Here is a 21,877-nt window from a genome sequence, read left to right as displayed (position 1 = left end):
TTAACCAAAAATATCCTTTGAATGACCTAAAATATATTACAGTGTGTGAAAGTTATATAATGATCCCTTATTGTTGAGAAAGGATAACTAATTTGCTAAGCATCTTAGATACTCATACATTTGTCCCATGATTTCTTCATATTAATTAGGTAGAAAATACGGGAAATATTTCAGTTCATTGTTGATTGCACTTACAAATTTTGACTCATCTTGAATATAGTCAAAATACTACAACTTTCTCAAAATATTTTTAAAGCAGCTTGATTTTGTTTGGTTACTTGTTGGTATGTGTAGGGGGGAGTGAGTCATGTGACTTATTTCCCACACTTCTCCAGCATGGCCGCAGAGAAGATAATTAGATAGACAGTGCTTCTTGCACAGTTGAGCACTAGGTCGATATAAGAAAAAAGTTACTCAACCTTGGAATTCACTTTTTTTCTTTTCTTTCTTTTTTCTTTTTCTTTTTTTTTTTTTTTTTTACGAGAATAGAGGTTTGTACCCTATATGTATCCCATTTCCTTAAAAGGGAAATTCTCTTGTGTCTCCTAGGACCCACACTTTCTATGTATCAAGCTTTTAAATTCTGATTCAACTTCTTTCACTATTCAGAACTGTGCCATGTGTATTGTAATTTTGTGAATCTGACAATCTCATAAGAGGATTTGAACCCAGCAGCTGTTTACTATTCCAGGCTAATTGAATGTGATTCCCATCATTGTCAATTTTACTCTTTTGCCTTCCAATTAACTAGCAATAAGAGAAAGACACAGGTAGAATACAGGGAATACATTATCTGTATGTTACTCATTGATGAGTCTCAACTATAAACACTTTTTGGAGGGAGGGAAGATTTAAGAACTACATTATTTGATTTACTCAATGTTGATATCCAAGTGCATTAATTTTAAGTTAGCAGGGAGCCATACTGCAGTGGGAAAATAATGCTAGGTCTTGGGATACAAGGTTGGCATTTGCCCCTAGGCCCACTACTAACTACAAACTGTAATTTTAAGTAAGTCTCTGAAACTTTTATGTGTCACTTTCTTTCTATGCAAAATGGAAATGAAAACATCCTCCCTCACTAGGCTGTTAATAGGATGAATGGAATAATGTGTGTGAAAAATATTTTAATGTGAATTACCTTTGCTTTAATTCTCTATTTTGGGAATGTGTTATATTTACATATTGAGCTTCCAGAAAACAAAGCACAATAATCTACAGAGTGATAAGGAAGTAGAAATTAAGATACATATGTAAATGGAGCGCCATAGGCAAAGAGGGTTAAACACCAAACGTTCAAATTGGTGGCTTACATATTTCATTTAAGTTCTATAATGATTACCTTCGTAAACATTAGCATTATACATAACAAGGTATAATGTTCTGTATAACGTAGGAGTATTTAAAATAGAACTTATGAATACACTTCTGAACTTAGAAAGGAGCTAACCCACTTACAGGTCTTTCTTTCTCTCGTGCTGATGTCGGTGCCATGAAGTTATAAGAAACATACGAGAGAAATTATACTAAAAAATGTGAGAATTTTTTCCTGCCTTGCCATCACATACATTGAGCCCAAGACACAATTAACCTTTTAGAATATATTACAGATGCAGTACTTAGCAAATGGGTGGAAGATGTTTGTTGAGACAGAAACTTGCCGGCCAACGCTAGGGGAAGCTGGCAAAAGCTTTAAGCTTTGCCATGTTTCTCGTAGGTTGCCAACCCACATGACTTTTTTCCCCGAGAGTACTGGCAGCTGTCTTCCTTCTCTTCAGGGTGCACTTCTAATTGGCTGTTTCCATGGCGACATGGACTTCATACCACAGTCTTCTTTATTAACTAGCTATAAAATGGAGGTGTGCCCTAAGCAAAATGTGACTTGGGGTGTAACAGCAATTAGGATAAAACCTACCACACTTTTCTGGATGATGCTAATTATGCAACCAAGAGTCGTACACGCACAATTTATTAACCCAAGTTTTGGCAGGTACCTACCCTGACTTCTTCCTGTAATGTTTCACTTAACAAAAGGCTCTGGAGGGGCTTCCCTGGTGGCGCAGTGGTTGAGAGTCCTCCTGCCGATGCAGGGGACACGGGTTCGTGCCCCGGTCCGGGAGGATCCCACATGCCGTGGAGCGGCTGCGCCCGTGAGCCATGGCCGCTGAGCCTGCGCGTCCGGAGCCTGTGCTCCGCAACGGGAGAGGCCACAACAGTGAGAGGCCCGCGTACCGCAAAAAAAAAAAAAAAAAAAAAAAAAAAGGCTCTGGAATCAGATTTATTTTTTATTGCCATTAGCATTATTATTATCATTCTTCTTCTTATTAAATACAAGAACAAAAAATGGTGGCTCACATTTTGCATTAAGGAAGCTCACAATACGTTGCAGGTGTCTATTTTTAATCCTGAGAAATAATAAAAACTGAAATCTGTTTTAAGCTTTACTCTTTAAAAACCTAGTAGTTTCAGGTGGAAAGTTACATAATCAGAGTATTGTTGCACCTGCATGTCCAGAATCTCTGGTATGTCCAAGTAAATGTCTGTGATGAATGGAGTGTGGAAGAACAGTCAGGATGCTTTGATAATGTAGTTGCAATGGGGTTGCTTTGGCCTTATCAACATGTTTGAGACTGCTATTGTTGTTCTTAATTACCACAAATTGTGTGCAGCCGATGTGCCTGAGCCAATTCCCTTCAGTGCCTCACTGAAGTTCTGAATTAGCTGAAGCAAACGGGTAAGCACTGGTTTTGTGAAATCCATAGTTTTTTCCTACAAAATAACGTGAATCACAGACATTCAGCACCCAAAATCTGTTCCTGATTCCCATTCCATCCCAGCCTTAAAGAATGGAGGTTTGAAAGACGGGGAGCCAACGCATAATGAATATCACAGATGAGGTAAAGGGGTCAAAAATATAGTTTGTGTTTGATGGGGGAGAGGTGGAGAGTGAAAGAAATTCGTGGAATGACACTGTCCCCTCCACGGTGTGTGATAATGAGTGGGGGAGATGCAGAGTAAATTCCAGAAACATAATAGAGCTGTCAAAATACATGGCATAAAAAGTACATTATAGATACACATTACTATATATGACATAGATAAGCAACAAAGACCTACTGTATAGCACACAGAACTATATTCAGTATCTTGTAATAACCTAAAATGGAAAGAATCTGAAAATATATATATATGTAACTGAATCACTTTGCTGTACACCTGAAACACTGTAAATCAACTACACTAAAAAATACGGGTTATAAATTACACAAGGTAGTGCTTTCCACCAAATTACAACAAAAAAATTTTTGAACTTTTCTTTGGCAAATAATCACTACATTTTTACCTTTTTTTGGCCCAAAGGTTGACATGTGCACCCTTTACGTTGTTTAAAGCACAAATATCCTACTCCCCTTTAGTTATTTGATACTTATGTAATGTTTAGTTGTGATATCTTTTCTAGTTGCAATTATTTGATAATTATCTCAGAAAATGTTTCTCTGTTTTCTACCTGGCAACCTGTCAAGGGGTATGCTCTGTCTCTCTTATACTCTCCCTCTAAGCCCCCTTCACAACCCTAACTACTTATTTCCTCACCTATTTGGAATTTCTGGGAGAAGGAGAGAAACTGGACAGGAGTCCCTCACGTCCCAAGGGTCAAGAGGAAGAACTGAACCCTAGCATGGGGGGTGGTTCAGGACCATGGATAGCAACCGCAGAGGCACCTGCCTTCACCTCCAAACTCAATAGCCAAGACCAGAGAAGGCAAGGAAAAACTGTTGCTTCTATTACTTGGTAATTAGTCAGGGATTTATGTTAAATTGTTATTTTTTAATTTTTAGGCTGTCAAAATTCTTCCTACGACCAGATTTAATGGTTTCATTAAAGTGTCCTCCCCTTAGAAAAATAATGGTCTGGAAAAAGGTATCAGGACAGGCCAGAAATCTGGACTCCCTATTATGGCAGGGGCATGCCAAGCTCAGGGGTCAAATTTACAAAGATGAGAACAGATTTTTAAGTCCAGGGCCGTAGCTAGATAAATTGGGAAAGAGAAACAGTAAAATCTGAAATAAAAACCTCATCTAGGTCAATATATATGGTAGGCTGAGTGATGGTGCACACAGAAATGTCCAAGTCCCAATATCCGGAACACGGTAAATGGAATGTCCAGGTTAAATTAAGGCTATTGAAATGAGGACACTCTCCTGGATTAACTGGATGAGCCAATATAATGACAAGGGTCCTTATAAGAGGGAGGCAGGAGGGAAGGCGTTAGTTGCAGGAGACGTGATGAAAGAGCAAGGAAGCAAGAATAAGTCAAGAAATGCAGGTGGTATCTAGAAGCTGAAAAAAATCAAGGAAACACATTCTCCCCTCCAAGCCTCAGGAAGAACGCAGCCCTGCCAACACCTTTATTTAGACTTCTGACCTCCAGATCTGTAAGAGACTAAACATACATTTTTAAAAGCCATTAAGTTCATGGTAATTTGCTACAGTGGCAACAAAAAATTAATACAAGATCCACAAGAAGAACCCAAGTGTAAAGAGAAATGAAGGGAATATGGGAGTATTTATGAGTGGAAGGACTTCCATATCATCACTTTCCTCTGTCCATTTCCTTAAAACGACTGAAACATCCAATAAATATGTGTTTCCATTACTCATCCCCTTTTCCCAAGTAGAATAGATTATATAGAAGCATACAAACCACACACTTCATTTAATGCCCTAACTCTGCTGTATAATAAGCAATGGCAATCAGTATGGAACTCAGCAGACTGTCCTCTAGACCACTGGTAATTTCTTTCATTATTTAAAAATTCTCTAAGTTTTGGAAAAAAAATGTGCTTAAAGTAAAATATTTAAATTGAGGTCCAGTTCAATAAAGTTGGGTGGAACCAAGTGAATGCAATGCAAATAAAGGAACATTTTTCATTAATCTGGACTTTCTTTTCTGTTTAAATGTCAGGCATTTTAGACCTTGAAATTAAAAAGGGTCACATGATTTTCATAGGTCCTGGTCGCTACTGAGGTCTTCAGAGAATTGAAGAGGTGCTAAAAGACCATATGTCAAGCTAGAGATAGAAAGAACCAATGTGGAAACAAGAAGGGGAATAATGAAGGGTATTTGAGGTGGGAGGGGAGTGGTGAACAGAAGATTGATACAACCTAGCTCTTTCTTCCACTAATTCCAATCATTTATTTTGTCTGGCTAAGTCCCGTCCTAGAATCTATGCCAATATTTTTTAAATTCATACAATCACATCAAGAAGAGGGTATTATTATTCTCATTTTAATACACTTAGAGGTCTAAGTAACTGATCCAAGTTGACATAGCTTGAGTGTCTGAGGAAGGGGGCCTAATTTTAAAATATCTGACGCCAAAGCCATGCTTTTTCAGTCACGCCTTTCAGTGATTCGAGACAGTACAGAAAACTTTTTAGTTTAACTAATTGTTTTTAGTTTGTCTTCCATGTCCTGGAAAGATAGGGTTTTGCTTGTTCCCTTGCCAAGGGAACAGAATTTTCATTGAAATTGAACAGTGATTCAGAAGCCCCCTCTCTCGCTGATACACCAAGTATTCTTCAGCTCAGTTTCCGGAAATACGAAGGATGCTACCACCTGTAAACCTGTGTACATAACATATTCTTTAGGTTTAACTATCTTGTACCATTAAGTGGAGCAGAAGAGGAAGTGGAAGCTGCTAGAAAAATAGGAGTACAGTATATGTGCTAATATTACTCCTGTAATTTTCATGCATAATTCATCAATTTATGAGACTTTTAGTTCATTTATGGATAGTTTCTTTTCTTAATTTAATTTTGATGATCACCTCTCAAATTTCCTATACATATCCTCAGTGTAGCACAAGCTCAGTAAGTACGTACCCAATAAAGTAACATCATACAGGAAGATGTGCTGGACATTAATTTTCTAGTTAAAGAGAAAATGAACTAAAGTCCAACTAAAAATATTCAGAACTGTGTTCCCCCCACTGTTTTTTTTTTTTGCGGTACGCGGGCCTCTCACTGTTGAGGCCTCTCCCGTTGCGGAGCACAGGCTCCAGACGCGCAGGCTCAGCGGCCATGGCTCACGGGCCCAGCCGCTCCGCGGCATGTGGGATCTTCCCGGACCGGGGCACGAACCCGTGTCCCCTGCCTCGGCAGGCGGACGCTCAACCACTGCGCCACCAGGGAAGCCCTCCTCCACTGTTTTGAGTCACCTGATCTCCATTTCAGGGCAGGCAGGGCTACATTTCGCAGCACAGTGAAGAATGAAAGTGCCAATAAGATGTATTGTTTAGGGAAAAGCTCACAGTGATTAAAGGTGAAAGCAAATGTCATGCATTAGAGCAGACTAGCAAGGTGCCAAGAAGCCAATATCCCTCTCAGGTCCACTGATGACCCTCTATGTGACCTTGGACTGGTCACACCACTTTTGTTGCAGAGAAGACTAAACTATAAATCACAGGGAAGAAAGCTAGTTCTAACTGTCCCACAGGAGTGTGGGATGATAAAATTGTATCAGAGATGTGGAAATTCCTTCGTAAGCCTTACTTGCTTTTGCTGAGCTATACAGAAAGCCAGGCTTTAAGAAGATCTGAAGACTTGCCTTAATACAACCTTCACTACTTGGGTATTTCTGGGAAAGTTTCATAATCTAGAATTTTCACTGCCCCACAGTGTGTACAAATAACCATGGAGAGGCAGTGTGTTGCAGCAGAAAAGGAAGGAGGCTTAGGGCTAGGCACACTTAGAGTCTAATTACTTCCATAAGCCCCAGTTTCTCAATCTGTATAATGGGCAGGATGACAATGCCGATATCAAAGGAATGCTTGTACAGATGAAATGAAATAGTTCATGTAAAACTTTTGGATAAATTAGACATATTTTTCATTTCAAATAACAAAACCCACAATATTGGCTTAAACTAGTAAGTGTTTATTTTCTTCTCATATCAAAAAGTCTAGAGGTAGGTAGGTAGCTGCTGGTTGGTTTATCACCTTGGTGGCGGCATCTCTGTAGTTTTCTTGGGCTCTGCCTCTTGGTCACAAGTTGGCTGCCAGAATTCCATACATCATAGTTGTATTCAAGGTAGGTAAAAATGAGGAAGAAGGGAGGAATCAGATGTGTTTGCTCCTTTTGTCAGCAAAACAGTTTTCCTCAAAGCATTTCCTGCATCCTCTCATTTTATCCTATTGGTCAGAACTGCCTCACATGGTCACCCTAGCTGCAAGGGAGACTGGGAACCCAGAGACGAGGATGACCTATCACCCAGACTGGGCACACGTGGCTCTGAATAAAATCAGGGTTTGGGTGACAAGAAAGAATAGGTCAGAGAATACTAGGAGACAATTAACTGAGTTGGCAACAACCTAGCACCTAGTAACTAGTTGTTAAATACTGCTTTTTTCATCCTTCCCCCACCAATAAACTGAATAAATCCATCCAGGTTTAATAGCCTGTGATTCCATATGGCTTATTAAATTACAATTAGAGATCAGTACTGTATAAAAATTCTCTAAACTGACTTATTTGAAGATGAATAGGACAGTGACAAACCTGATTCATGACTCTTTAGTTTGAGATGATTTTAGATTTACCAAAACAGTTGCAAAAATAGCACAGTAGGGTCTCATACACGCTTCTCATCACTTCCCCAAATGTTAACATATTATATGGCCATAGTAAGGTCATCAAAACCAGGACTATAACACTGATACCGTGTTATAAACTAACCTGCAAGCCTTTATTCACATTTCATCAACTGTCCTGTCCAGGATCCAATCCAGGATCCCACTGCATTTATTTGTCATGTCTCCTTAGCCTCTTCCAATCTGGATGTGGAATATTTTCACAACTAGAAATTTTTACCATTTTGATGTAGTGACAACAACAGAGCCATTTGTTTTGAAGTCTTTGGAATGTGCTGTATTGAATATGAAATTTCCATTACCATGTGGTGCCTGGAGGGTTAAAAAGTTGATTTGCTAAATATTCTTTTACATCAAGAATACATGTACGTTTCAGAACAAAAAGTACAGATGATCAAGCTACAGATAAGTACAGTATGGATTAATGAGGGAATTTTGCATCTCGTCTGGGTAATGTTAAACTTCTCCTTTGGACCATTTTCTTGCCCATGACATAAGCATCCATCATATCCACAGAGGGTCGACTTTGAAGGTTCCAGATGGATACATTAAAGATATACGCTCGAATGGTGACAATTAGCTAAATAGGGACAGTATCATTCATTAGAGAATTCCAACACGGAGTGCTGGGCTGTCTCGGGAAGTGCAGCGTCCTTACATTCCCCTGTGAGGGGGCAGCTGGCGGCAGAGGGAGCCGCATGCCAGAGGTCATGTGGCAAAGCAGCAGAGAGCGCGGCCGGGGCTCCCCACGCAGCCTCGTCACCTGGATGCCCTGCTGCCTGCCTGGTCATGGAATTGAATGATTTATGATCTTGGCAAATGAACTTAAATATTATGCCAATATTTTGGATCAATACCCGGGAGTGTTTCCCTAAACGAGGCATCTTGATTCTGATCTTTTGATAAACTGAGACTTGACTGCCCTGAGATGGGAGTCGAATGCATCAAAGTGTCCACAGTTCTGGGCTTTGATGTATGGTTACATCTCCACGTCTAGCGCAGACCAGCGTCCTCCAGTTGCTGTCTCATGCACCACTGCAGCCGCAGTGCCCAGGGATGCAGCTCGGAGTGGAGCCTTGCCTGGCACAGCGCTAATGGAGAAACTCCGCACGCTCTGAGTACAGCGCAATGCCTGTACTATCACTACTGATGGCACGATCTCAGAAGAGGACAGTTTACCAGGGTCCAAAATTCTAAATGTAGGTGGTCTTCTTTGCTTTCCACTGGTGCTCTACATTATTTCTCTTCTGGGGATTGACAATGAGCAAACCTGTGACAATGTTACTCTTTAAGCAAATGATGGGTACTTGCTTTTAGAGTTCACACTACCCTTAGAATAAAAGGGTATCAAAGCACGTGAAAAAAGGATAACATAATTTAAAGGTATTCATTTCCCTCTACACCAGCAGAAAAACATAACAGGTATCTAATTCTGATACTGCTTAAACCGTGTACTTGTTAACCAAAGTAAAGGGACGTATTGCACCTTTGAATATTGTTATTATGATGTTGGAGAGGTCAAAGGGGGATAACTGTTCTTAAGGAAACTTGACCAAAAGTAGTAAAAACATATGAATGTGACAAAATTTCTTGCCATATGTACATATTCCTTTCTTAGATTAAAAAATAGTCATGTTATGAACGATTGTACAGTTTAAGTACAATCTGTGTGTATGCTTCCCTAGTAGCATCTGCTTTTGTCTTCAAATATTTATCTTTGTGCTAGATAATATTGACGCCTCATCATATACATATAACTAACAGAATAATGTTGAAAATAATAGTGAATTAGCAATGACGAGCAGTAAGAAACGAGAATAGGGCTTCCCTGGTGGCGCAGTGGTTGAGAGTCCACCTGCCGATGCAGGCGGGTTCGTGCCCCGGTCTGGGAAGACCCCACATGCCGCAGAGCGGCTGGGCCTGTGAGCCATGGCCGCTGAGCCTGCGCGTCTGGAGCCTGTGCTCCGCAACGGGAGAGGCCACAACAGTGAGAGGCCTGCGTACCGCAAAAAAAAAAAAAAAAGAAACGAGAATAGGTCTCCGCGAAATTGGTTGCATTTATTGTATTGTAATGAACCTTCTGCAAACGTTCTTTATATATATGCTTGCTGGGTTTGATGTCCCAGTTTTTGCTTATTCCTAGAGTAGCTCTATACATTCACAACCAAGTTGTAGGGAAACATATGCTAAACACCAATTGTGGTTCTGCGGTTTAGAAAAACAGTTCCATGTAGCCTTCCGCACACTGAGAAGGCTGCAATTCCTGGGGAAGACACAAACCCCACATTAGCAAATCAGAGCCCAGCCTTAATTTTGGCCTGTGCCATGCTATGGATATCATCCTTAGAGTAAAACAGTGTTAAACTGTTTCCTAGTAGTTTAAGACACTTTTAAATGAAAATTGTAGATTTTGAAAACAGAATTATTTATCATTGGCGTGAGAGAGAAAAGCAAGGATGCTTAGAGGAAAACTGTCCTCTTTTCAGATTGCCCTGTCCGTCACGGTAGAATGTAGCAGGTGCATTTACAGTGGATTGAGTTTCTTCGTTAACATCTAACAATTAGAAAACTTCAGTTTTCTTCCCCCATTTACTTGGTTTGATGAAGGTGGAGAAAAACACAAAAATCAAATATGAGACAGAATAACTTGATAGGAAAGTTATTAATCCCTGTTTTATTTGGGAAGAGGAAATATACTCTAATGAGAGTCAATTTTAAAATAAGAACAGTTTTATTCCAACACAATCATGGATTTATACATAATAATGGAAGTGGAAACTTGAAGGCAGACTTTTAAATATTAGGTTCCTGAATCCTCACTTATATTTGTTTCTTGTTTTTTTTTTGCGGTACGTGGGCCTCTCACTGCTGTGGCCTCTCCCGTTGCGGAGCACAGGCTCTGGACGTGCAGGTTCAGCGGCCACGGCTCACGGGTCCAGCCGCTCCGCGGCATGTGGGATCCTCCCGGACCGGGGCACGAACCCGTGTCCCCTGCATCGGCAGGCGGACTCTCACCCACTGCGCCACCAGGGAAGCCGTCCTCACTTATATTTGGCCCTCCACTCTGCGGTGATGAAGACAAGATAAAGCCAGTGGCAACAAGCCAGTTCCATATAGCTTAACTAAATGGTAAACGTTCATGGAATGCCTACTTCATATAAGACTCCTGTCCAGGGATATGAAAATGAAGACATAGTTGTAGTTCTCAAGTACCTCTGTGAGCAGTGAGGGAGACCGACATGTCAAAAGACTATTATAATTCAGTGTAGAAGGGTGCACACATGTTTAAGACCGTGCCTGGAATTTTCGCCATAAGCTTCTTCTGCCATAACCATGTTTGCTGCAAACATTTTTTCTGCATAACTAATTGGCTGTAAGACAATTTCGCCATGAAAAATAAAATAACCGATTGACAGTTTTTTGGTTTGACAGTCTGTCTGAACTGGTTGAAATGTGTTAGCATTTCTTCCAGTTAGCAACATTAGTGATGATGTCTTTATCCAGCTGACAAGTGATGATGATTTGCCCCAAGAGTGGCTCCTTATTTTGAAACACACCACACTGGAGGAAAAAAGAGGCCGAGGGCCCCGAAGGTGCGGAGTTGAATCTCCGTTTCCCACAGAACTTTGTAACGTCTATCAAGAGCCATGTGATATGAACGGCGGTGCAGAGGCTTCCACAATGCAATACAAAGCTCGGTTACAAACATGCAGCCTAGTGTTTGGAAACTGATACTTCTCTTAATGAAGGAAGAAATTTTAATGAAAAAGAAAAGGTGTGATGCTGAGTGAGAGGACAAATCAACAAGGAAAAAAAAAGTATAAAATACTATGAACGAAAAGACTTGGAAGACAAGTGCTTAGGTACAATCCACAAAATAAAATCAATTATTTGTGCAGTACTGCCATGAATCTACACACATTTTCATGTATTTAAATATTTTGTATTTCACAATAGAGTCTTTCAAATTTTGTTATTTCTTGTGTTTCACTATGTCCTTTTTAATGGTCCTCTTTTATTTTTCATTAGTTTGTCTTTTACAGCAAAATTCCTTTACAGCCAATTAGCAATGTGGCAAAAATGTTTGCAGCAAAGATGCTTACGGGAAAAGTACCTAGAACTGCCTTAGTGATTGTTGGGAATACAGGTGTCCCCTGCTTTTCAAAAGTTCACTTTACACCACTTCATTTTTACCAAAGGCCAACATTAGTACCTGTTTTCGATAACCAAAGAAATCCTAAGAGGATTTTTGCTTTTACAAATGAAGGTAACTGCTTCTTTGCTTTATGCCATTTCAACTTACAAAAGGCTCCACGGACGCCTTTTATTGTGGATCCTCCCCCTCCCCGCCCCCAAGTGTGCTTCTAACCAATAGAATCAGGCAAAGGTGAAGCGACGTCACTTCCGTGGTTAGGTTATAAAACAGTGTGACTTCAGTCTTGCGAGCAGACTCTCCCTCTTGCTGGCTTTGAGGAAGCAAGCTACCATACTGCAGAGGCCCCCCACAGGCAATGAACCCATGACCACATCTGACTAACAGGCAGAGAGGAACTGAGACACTCAGCCCAACAATTTGCGAGAAACTCAATCCTGCCGACAATGACATGAGTTCAGAAGCGACTCTTTCCTGGCCAATCCTTGAGGTGACCACAGCCCCAGACAACACCTCAAGACCTTGAAGCTAAAAGCCCAATGAAACTATGCCTGGATTCTTTATCCACGGGAATTGTGAGATAGTAAATGTGCATTGCATTAAGCTATTAAGTTTGGAGGTAATTTGTTATGTGGCAATTGATAACACAGTGACGTATTCATGTTGGGAGCCCACATTTGTAAAGAAAGTTGGAGAACTTTTATTTTAAAAAGTGATTCAAACATATTTTAAGATAATTTCCAACTAGGGTTTGCTTTTAAATGATTTCTAGGAAAAGAAGTAAATAATGGTGCAGCTGCAGAAATGAAGAGATTCAATGGGATGAAATGAATAAATCTTTTGTTTACAAACTTCACCAAGTTCAAGGTTGTGAAGAACCAGGAATCCCTGTGCCTTAGGCAGATCTCTCTGCAGACCCAGAAGAGCAGAGATGTACAGCCATGAAGCCCTAGGCCCTGTTCATGCACATGAATACCTCTGGGAGCACGCAGTCCCTGTTTAAGGCATTCTCCTACCCGAAAGCTAACTGTGATATTTTTGGCAACAAGTCAGCCATAAACAATTATTTTTAAAGACAGGGAAAAGGAAATTACCTACTTAGAAAATTAATGCTGTAAATTACTCAGAAAGTAACACTGAAGCAATGGAAAGGAAATGGAAGAAACAAATTGCTTCCAATGTCAACATAATTCTACTTCTCAAATACTCCTTCTGTTCGCATGCACGAACACTGTACCTAACCAAGACAATGGACAAAACAGCCAGGAGAGGGAAGTGGTTGTCCAGAAGAAAGATGAATGATTTTCACAATTCTTACCTCTTTCATTTTCCATTCATGCAAGATTCTTGTAACTGTCCATGGTCACTTTGAAACACAAATGTCTGCTTATTTTTCTGCTTTCTTCTCTAGCTATTTCTAGTTGCTAAAATATTTCTCATTTGACACTTTGCTATGTGGGAGTTAATTTTTTTTTTTCCAGTACGCGGGCCTCTCACTGTCGTGGCCTCTCTCGTTGCGGAGCACAAGCTCTGGACGCACAGGCTCAGCGGCCATGGCTCACGGGCCCAGCCGCTCCGCAGCATGTGGGATGTTCCCGGACCGGGACACGAACCCGTGTCCCCTGCATCGGCAGGCGGACTCTCAACCACTGCGCCACCAGGGGAGCCCAAGGAGTTAATGATTTTGTTCAATGAACTAATCGATCCAGACAATCTATGACTTAAAAGTAGGTGCAGGCCTTGTCAATGTATGTAACTTGGTGTACAACTGTCCAGAAGATAAGGAGAGCAGTGACCCCTGCCCCAGCAGGAGGCTGAAGGTGTTCCCAGCTCTGCCCTACATCTGCTTTGTGACTTTCTGTATCTTAGTTTTTTAAGTTTATCCTCATTACTACCACTTTTGCCATCCCATTCCTTCTGCCACTTGATTCCAAGGGAGACAGTAAATCTTGCAGTGAACTCCTGCACAGTGCCTTGGTCCCCGCCTTCCTGGCTCAATCTTGGTTATGGGGATGACATCTTTGCTCTGCAAAATAGTTAGTCCTGGGTCCAGAGTGCCTGGTCACCTACTATTTGAAACAGCAACAGAAAGTCAAACAGCTTAATTCTTGTGTAAATTCCAGTCTATTAGGTGATGATGAGCCTGTGGAAAATCTCAGCGGATATCTAGCTACAACATGGCGGATCTTGAATAGTTCCATCTAGGACTCTCATCTTAACTTATTTTTCTGCTTCTCCAATACTCAGGCCATTCAAATGTACTTTGTGTATATACAATAAAGATGTGCCTGAAAGTGAATATATAATCAATGTATTGTCAAGTAATATATCTTTATTTCATATATGGGAATACCACAGTTAATCATTTCTACACGATATGAATAATCACAGAACGATGATTAGGTGTGGTACAATGTGTGTAACTTGGTGTACAACTGTCCAGACAATAAGGAGAGCAGTGACCCCTGCCCCAGCAGGAGGCTAAAGGTGATTCCACTCCTGCCCTACATCTGCTTTGTGACTTTCTCGATCCTAGTTTTTTCTTCATCTTTAAAAAACAAATGATCGAGGCAAATAATCGCACAGATCTCTCTGGCTCTGCGATGATGTACGTCTGTGGCAGTCATTGGCTCATTACTGATACTACTTAGTTATGTGCTGAGGACCTTGCTTTACTCACATTCCATTTCCAAGAGACAGGTCTATTCTTCTTGGGCAGTGCATGCCACTGCTGATGCCAAGCTCTACCCTTGGCACCTGTTCCCATAATCTTCCCCATGGGAAATGCCTACGTTTCCATCTATGTGATCATGTCCACCAGGCAGTCTTCACTCAGGTTTGCTTGTCTTTAGCTGGGTTAGATCTCTCACTGCTGAGCTCTGACAGCACCTTGCACAAACCTCAGTTACAGCAGTTACTAAATTGTACTGAGATATTTTCTTTCACACCTGTCTCCTCCGTAACTAGACACGGAACTCCTCAGGACCAGACACCACTCTTCAATAGATTTAATTCCCATGAGGGCAGGGATATTGTCTGTTTTGTTCCTTGTCATATTTCCAATGATATGGCATGTACTAGTGGCTAAATAAATATTTAATGAACAGGAGAATGAGTGAATATATGAATTAATATCTACTGACATCAATGTCATTAGCACCTCCAGAGAATAGCATATTAAACATTCAACAGATGATCAGGGTCATAACAAACCATTTACATTTCCAGGACATATACTACTGAGTCCAGAATGAAAAAAAAATATATATATATTGATTTCACAAAGCATAATGTCAAAGCATAATTATTATTATTTTTTAAAGCATAATTATTTTTTAATAAGTACATGTAAAATGTTCTTTCAAATTTAGAAGCTTGTCAACATCATGTGCTGTTATTTCAGAGATGGTCAATGGAAGTCTGGGAAAGATCACAGCTAAGAAAAATGAAAAGTAACTTCATTATCACAGCCTCCTTTCAAGTCCATGGTTCAGTTTTAATAAAATCAGTGAGAAAAGTTATTATGAAATCAGTTGGTAAGATTGGATTCCATGTTAGTTGTGGATTCCATCCTGTTTACACTTTATGTTCTCATTTTTAAAAGGTTTAAAAATATGGCCTGCCATTAATACAATTATACTAACATAGGATGATAATAATAGCTTCAGCATTCTGACAAAATCTTATTTCATTTCCCTAGGTAGGAAAAGCCTAAGAAAGTAACTATTGGTGTATAAACTGTAAACACCTTTGTAAACACCTTATGGGATGATCAACGATTCATAATGTCTACCTCAAACTTATACAGGGGCTGCAATTATTTTAACAAATGCAAGAAACGATAGTAACTTGTTGACTAATACATTAGCATATTTCAAATGCATGTAGTGTCTATTCTGATTATAAACGTATATTTTAAAGATTTAATAAAATTATAGTGGCTGCTTATCATGTGTGCCTTCTCAATCAATATATACTAAAATGGTAACTCATGTAAAAATCCATCATAGGATTTTATTTTAAAATTTATCAGAATTTGTTTTCTTAATTCTTTTCTTAATATAAAGGCAATTCAAGTTAACCAGGCTAAAGAGATAAATAAAAAGAACACCTGTGATCAAACCCAACTACATGGAGCCAACCCCTGTAAACACTTGGCTATGGGTATATTTAATTATATTTAATTAAGTCTATGTTTTTAATCAAAGATGGGATCATGCTGCTTTGGGACCGGCTTTAAAATATAATATGTTGTGAAAAGGTTTCTATATTAATAGATATATTTCTGTAACATTTTAATTGCTGTGAAACGGTCTGTTACACAGAAACACCACGATATATTTAGCCAGCCCTTTGTTTTGGGGTGTTTTTCACTTTATTAAACATCCATGTACACCAGGAGTTTTCACCGTCAACCCTATGAACACTTTAGGCTGGATAATTCATAGTTTCATGCTGGTCTGTCCTGCTCATTGCAGGATGTGCCTCTACCCACTGGCCGCAGCAGCAAGTATCCCGAGTTGCAACAACCAAAAATTTCTGCAGACACAGCCAAATATTCCCTGGGGGACAAAATCATTCCCAGTTGGGAACCACTCCCATTGACAAACAACTGCATACAAAATGGTTTATCTGCACTGAATGTTTTCCCTGAAGTAGAACTGCTGGACCAAAGGGCATGACCTATGGAAGGTTTGAACGTGTGTGGCCAAATGGCTGCTCTTGAAGAGAGTCCCTGTCAACTCGCCACCCCAAGAGTGCAACTGTGAGATAGTGTGTTTCTCTTTTACTCTCCAGCATCGCACAGAACCCTGTTTCTTCTCTTTTTTTAAAAAAAATCAATACCTATTTGAGAGTATCTCATTGCTGTTTAAAATGCATTTTTTAAACCATTGGTGAAGAGAAACATTGTACAGTAGGTTTTTGCAACATTCGTATTTCCCCTTTCTTTGGTGAATAGTCTTTTTTTGATCTCTCCTGTTAAAGGATTTTCTTTCTTTGGTTTTCTGAGCGTTCTTTATAAATTAAGATACTGCCACTATCTTATGTTGCAAATACTTTTTTCCATTTTCTTAGCTACCTTTATTTTCATTTAGTTATTTTTTATGCACAAGCTTCACAATGTTATATCTATAGCTATGTATTATATAGATATGAAACTATGTATATTATAGTTGCTTTTGTAACCTCTGATCTTAGCAGCATGTTTACAAAGTCCTTTCTCTCCTCAAAACTATATAAATATCAAACTATATTTTCTTATAGTATTTTTATCCTTTTTTCCCCGGAGTTTTTAAATATTTTAAGCAGTTGACCTTTATTTGATTTTGGAGTAATGCATAAGGTGATTTTCAAGATATTTTCATGTTAAAGAGAGGGTTCCCTGATACCTGGAGGAATGGGAACCCCACCCTGGCTTATCACTATGTTTCACTCTGCCAGCTTTACTTGGCTCTTAGATCCCCTAATTCTTTCCTGCTATTTCTCCCATCATTATCATAATTTGACCATGAAATAGGTGTCAACAAAGCCAAACAGAATGTAAAGGGAAAAGAAAGGAAGAAAAGGAAACCATTTTGACTAATCTGTTAACTTGAAAACAAGAATCAACTAGTTGTGGGTAGAAAATGAATATGTACTATAAAGGGGTTGGTTGAGATGAGTTCATGTTGGCTGAATGAAGTGTTGTCCCCATTTAGCTCAGTCCTTCAGCCCTTTGAGATTCGTGGGATGCCTTAAGTGCGTGAAGCACGTCCACATATGTAACCTCCTTACATCCTCAAAAGAGCTTTAGTAGAAATTCTAGTCATTCTTAGTTTACTAATGAGAGAACAGCAGTTCAAGGGCTTACCACCATCATGCAGCTACTGGAATAAGGAGAAAATCTTGATTCTTTTGTCTATTACCTCCACATGTATTATAATGTAACAACACAAAGCCTCTGGTCAGGAAGGTTTGTTGTTGTTGAGAAAATAAATCTACATAGGGTTTTGCCAGGAATGCCCTTCAGCTTTCTGTCTGTCACAGTGAATTGATGTCTTCCGGACTCTGTGACTCTACTTGGGATTAGCGTCTGAAGTCTGAGAGCCTCCTAGGAGTATAGGAAGAATTTGAAGCATTCTGCAAAAAATGTAAAGGAATGTAAGCGGCCAGGTCTCAGAGCTGCCAGCTTTAGTCAATTTCCTCCTAATGGCCTCCTTGAACCAAGGCAAAGGCTTCTCTGGGTTTGCGTTATTTCACCATCCCTTCGATAACTTTTCTTAACCACAAAACTTGCCTTTAAAGAAAAACACACACACTCTTCTAGGAAAGGATTCTGAAGCAGGAGTCAGACTCAGAATTTGAAATGACAAGGCAGCTATTGTTCATTTATTCCTGATTCCTGAACCCTCACCCCGATTTACTTTCTGAGGTTCACAGCAATACCATGTAATCTATTCTCTGCAGGCACTACTGCCATATAAAGGAACACTTCCCACCTCTAACACTCCCCCAGCAAAAGATACCTCGAAACCTTCGTATTTACTCTTCTGCTCAGACTATTGACCCTAATTCTTTGTAGAGAAATAAAAAAATTAGGCTGGCAAATATTTTAAGTTTGGTAGATCTTAAAAACATTTTTTCCCTTTCTTATTATTTGTCCATCAAAGCTATTTCTCATACTAGATAATGCTCAAGAATACACTGAGTTCACTAACACACTTGAGAATTAGGGAAAGATCAGACTGGAAACTGATCTCTTAACAGCTTCAACTGCACATTTTACAAGGGGCTGTCGGCAAGTCATTAAAAATGACCCACTCATACAAATGGACACCCTTGTATTGCTGTGGGGACTTGATCTTTGAAGCCCTTCTTTTTCCTGGTTAAGGACAGCATAGCTAGTAAAACTAGGGTCATATGGCTTTAAAGTATCTGCATCCAACGTTGATACCCTAAGAATGATCCATTTGTCTCAACACTTAGTGACTTCAAGACTTTTCTTGTGATTTACACTGCATGTCCCTGGCATAAGTCAGAGCAAGACAGAGCTATTTGGATTGAACACTCCAACTCAAATCCATCTTTTTCTTGGGGAGAGGATGGACTGAGAACAATTTGGTACAATGAATATAAGAAGTAATATCAGGATGCCCTTTCCTTTTTTTTTTTTCGGTACGCGGGCCTCTCACTGTTGTGGCCTCTCCCGTTGTGGAGCACAGGCTCCGGACACGCAGGCTCAGTGGCCATGGCTCACGGGCCCAGCCACTCCGTGGCATGTGGGATCTTCCCAGACCGGGGCACGAACCCGCGTCCCCTGCATAGGCAGGCGGACTCTCAACCACTGTGCCACCAGGGAAGCCCCTTTTCATTATTTTTAACTCTTTGCTATTGATATTTTTGTCACCTGGAAGCATCATTATTGATTAGACCAAATGTTTCCAAATGGATAGTAACAGATTATGAAAATGAGAAAAAAAAAATAGAAAGGAGGTAATTTGCTTTCAGCTAACACTGAAATTCTTACAAGGAGGGGAGGAAATAAGATTGAAAATGTATAGGTATGCTATCATAAAACTAAAGTATTTCCCTTTACACGAAGGCAGAAAGAAATACAGAAAATCGAAACATGGAGACGATTTCTCTTTTTTTGCTTCCTCTTGATGTAAGAAATTATTAACTGGTATGTATGAAGCTTACATTTTTCAAGTGAAGTACAGTGGAATGAAATATTTGAAAACACCATCTAGATTTAATGGAAAAAATTCTGAGCCAGGTCTTGGGAGAATCCTTTAAGATTTCAGAAACATGCAAATCAGTGACTAGATTGGACTGCTTCACAAATAACTCTGGAACTGTGAAAGTTCTCAGTATACTGGAAATACCAATTTACTTATTCTACGCCAAATTCTCATTAACTAGATGCTTTGAATGCAACCAGTCAGCAGGGGAGTCTGGAAGCCGATCACCTCTTCTCCCCCTGCCCCGACTTCCCCCTCCACTCTTACGGAAAACCAGAATGCAGTTGATTCAACGGAAGCAACAAGTATTTTCTGGCCCACGCATTGGAATGCAACAGATTTCTTCTGTGCCAGCCTTTCTCAGTTTACTCCAGCTGTTGTCTTCAAAGCAACCTGTGAACTAGTCGCCATGTTTTATCCATTGGTTGATAACGTATGTCTGGCTAGTTCTTACTGGCTAGGAATCTGTGCTGGTCGGCTACTGTTGTTGGTTATTTCCAGATATCATGGAGAGTGTTCACCCTGATGGAGGAAGGAAGGCAAGGGGCCAAGGAGATTTCTCCTGGATGCCCTTTGAAAAATTGTCTTTGGTTAAGTCACAAACTGAGGTTTCCGGGCTTCCCTGGTGGCGCAGTGGTTGAGAGTCCGCCTGCCGATGCAGCGGACACGGATTCGTGCCCCGGTCCGGGAAGATCCCACGTGCCGCGGGGCGGCTGGGCCCGTGAGCCATGGCCGCTGAGCCTGCGCGTCCGGAGCCTGTGCTCCGCAATGGGAGAGGCCACAACAGTGAGAGGCCCGCGTACCACAAAAAAAAAAAAAAACAAACAAAAAAAAAACAAACTGAGGTTTCCTAAGCCTGGTTGCCCAGGCAAAGTATAACTATTTGCTGAAAGCTTTATGCTTCTTGGTGTGCAGAAACCGCCCTCCCATGTGATGGGTAGATGATGTAAGTTTTATTTGTAGAGGGGAAGGAGAGGGAGAGAGAGAGAGAGTCTCTCACACACACACACACACACACACACACACACACATACACAGTAGATCCAGCCAGCCCCTTGGATATCCATCTTTTACGCCTGCCTGATCATTCATATTTTCAATGCCTCCATCCTATTTTTCATTTAGAGATGTTCTTGGATGGGATCTATTGATATTCCTCAATCACATTCTTTTCGCCAGTGCACACAGGACCACTTTTATCTACTAAACTACAAAACTTTCTTCTAAGCTGAGGCTCCCCTAAGATGTACAGAGTTTATATTTACAAACTTGTTTTCAGCCAATAGTCTGGTATGAAAATCTGAGGAACATTATGGGGTTTTGGAAACTGTTTCAGCAAATCAGAAATCTTGAACAACTGGGGCAGATGAAATTTCCTAAATATTCAGAAATAAATTCCAGCCATGCCCCTTTATCTTCCCAAAACAAATTACAGCTATAAATTGTGTTAACCAGTCCCTCTCTCATTTCCTAGTCTGCATCTAAAAGTCAAGTACTTTGGGCCTTGGAGTAAGCAAGAATTTTCCTAATAGCAGGAAGTGAGATGTACTTGAAAACAACTTAATACTATTGTGGGCAAGGTTCGAAAAAGCCAAGGATTTAATGCTTTCCAGAATCACCAATAGAGCCAGTTAGAGTCTAGACAACAAAGACAACAGCCAATACTATTCTTAGTTACTCTTGTGCATGTTTGTGCACATGGATTTATGTCACAGTTGCTGAAGGATAGTGGGGATACAGATACGACCACAGCTTGCTTAATTTAATTTTATTTGTAGAATAGCACAATTTTCTCATTGATAGTAAAAGTTACATTAATGTTAGAAATACGGAGAGTATTGGCAGGGCAGTGACTGTCTCGTGAAATCATATTCTTCTTTTTTTCTGTATCCAATGTCCCTAAACTGGCTGAAATACGTCACATCATTTATACTAAACTCATCACCCCAAGTAAATGCCCAGTTCCCTCTAGCCACCGCCACTGTGGTCTTCCTGCTGTGAAACTCCTGTACACCAACTTTTTGGAGTCTTTTCACCACTACTTCAGGGTTACTGTTAATATCTGGGGCCTTCCCACCACGGAACAGACCCAAATTTCTGTTCTTATTAAGGTCTACTGGTAACACTTCCCCAACTGCACCTTCCACAGCCAATGCATTCAGAAGCTCCAAATAGGCTATTACAGCCACTGGGCATGAAGCAGTCACCCAGAGTTAACGCCGGAAGTAGTCAGAGAAATCAGAAGTAGTCAGAGCACTACCCGGGACCTTGTTAAAAAGGCAACTTCTCAGGCCACCCCCGCTCCACCAAATCTGGAGGTGAGGTCCAGTGATTTCAATGTAACAAGCCCCC

General features: G+C 40.3%; 1 protein-coding gene across 1 annotated transcript in view; it reads right to left on the bottom strand.

Annotated features, from left to right (window-relative positions):
* The window catches only part of FBXL7 (F-box and leucine rich repeat protein 7), a 297,697-nt gene that overhangs the window by 131,513 nt on the left and 144,307 nt on the right, over window positions 1-21,877 (bottom strand). The window lies entirely within an intron of this gene.

This window comes from Phocoena phocoena, chromosome 3 (assembly GCF_963924675.1).
Source record: "Phocoena phocoena chromosome 3, mPhoPho1.1, whole genome shotgun sequence".
In the NCBI taxonomy this organism is placed as follows: Eukaryota; Metazoa; Chordata; class Mammalia; order Artiodactyla; family Phocoenidae; genus Phocoena; species Phocoena phocoena.
The sequence above is the reverse complement of the archived record's forward strand: the minus strand, read 5'-3'. Positions and strand labels throughout refer to the sequence as shown.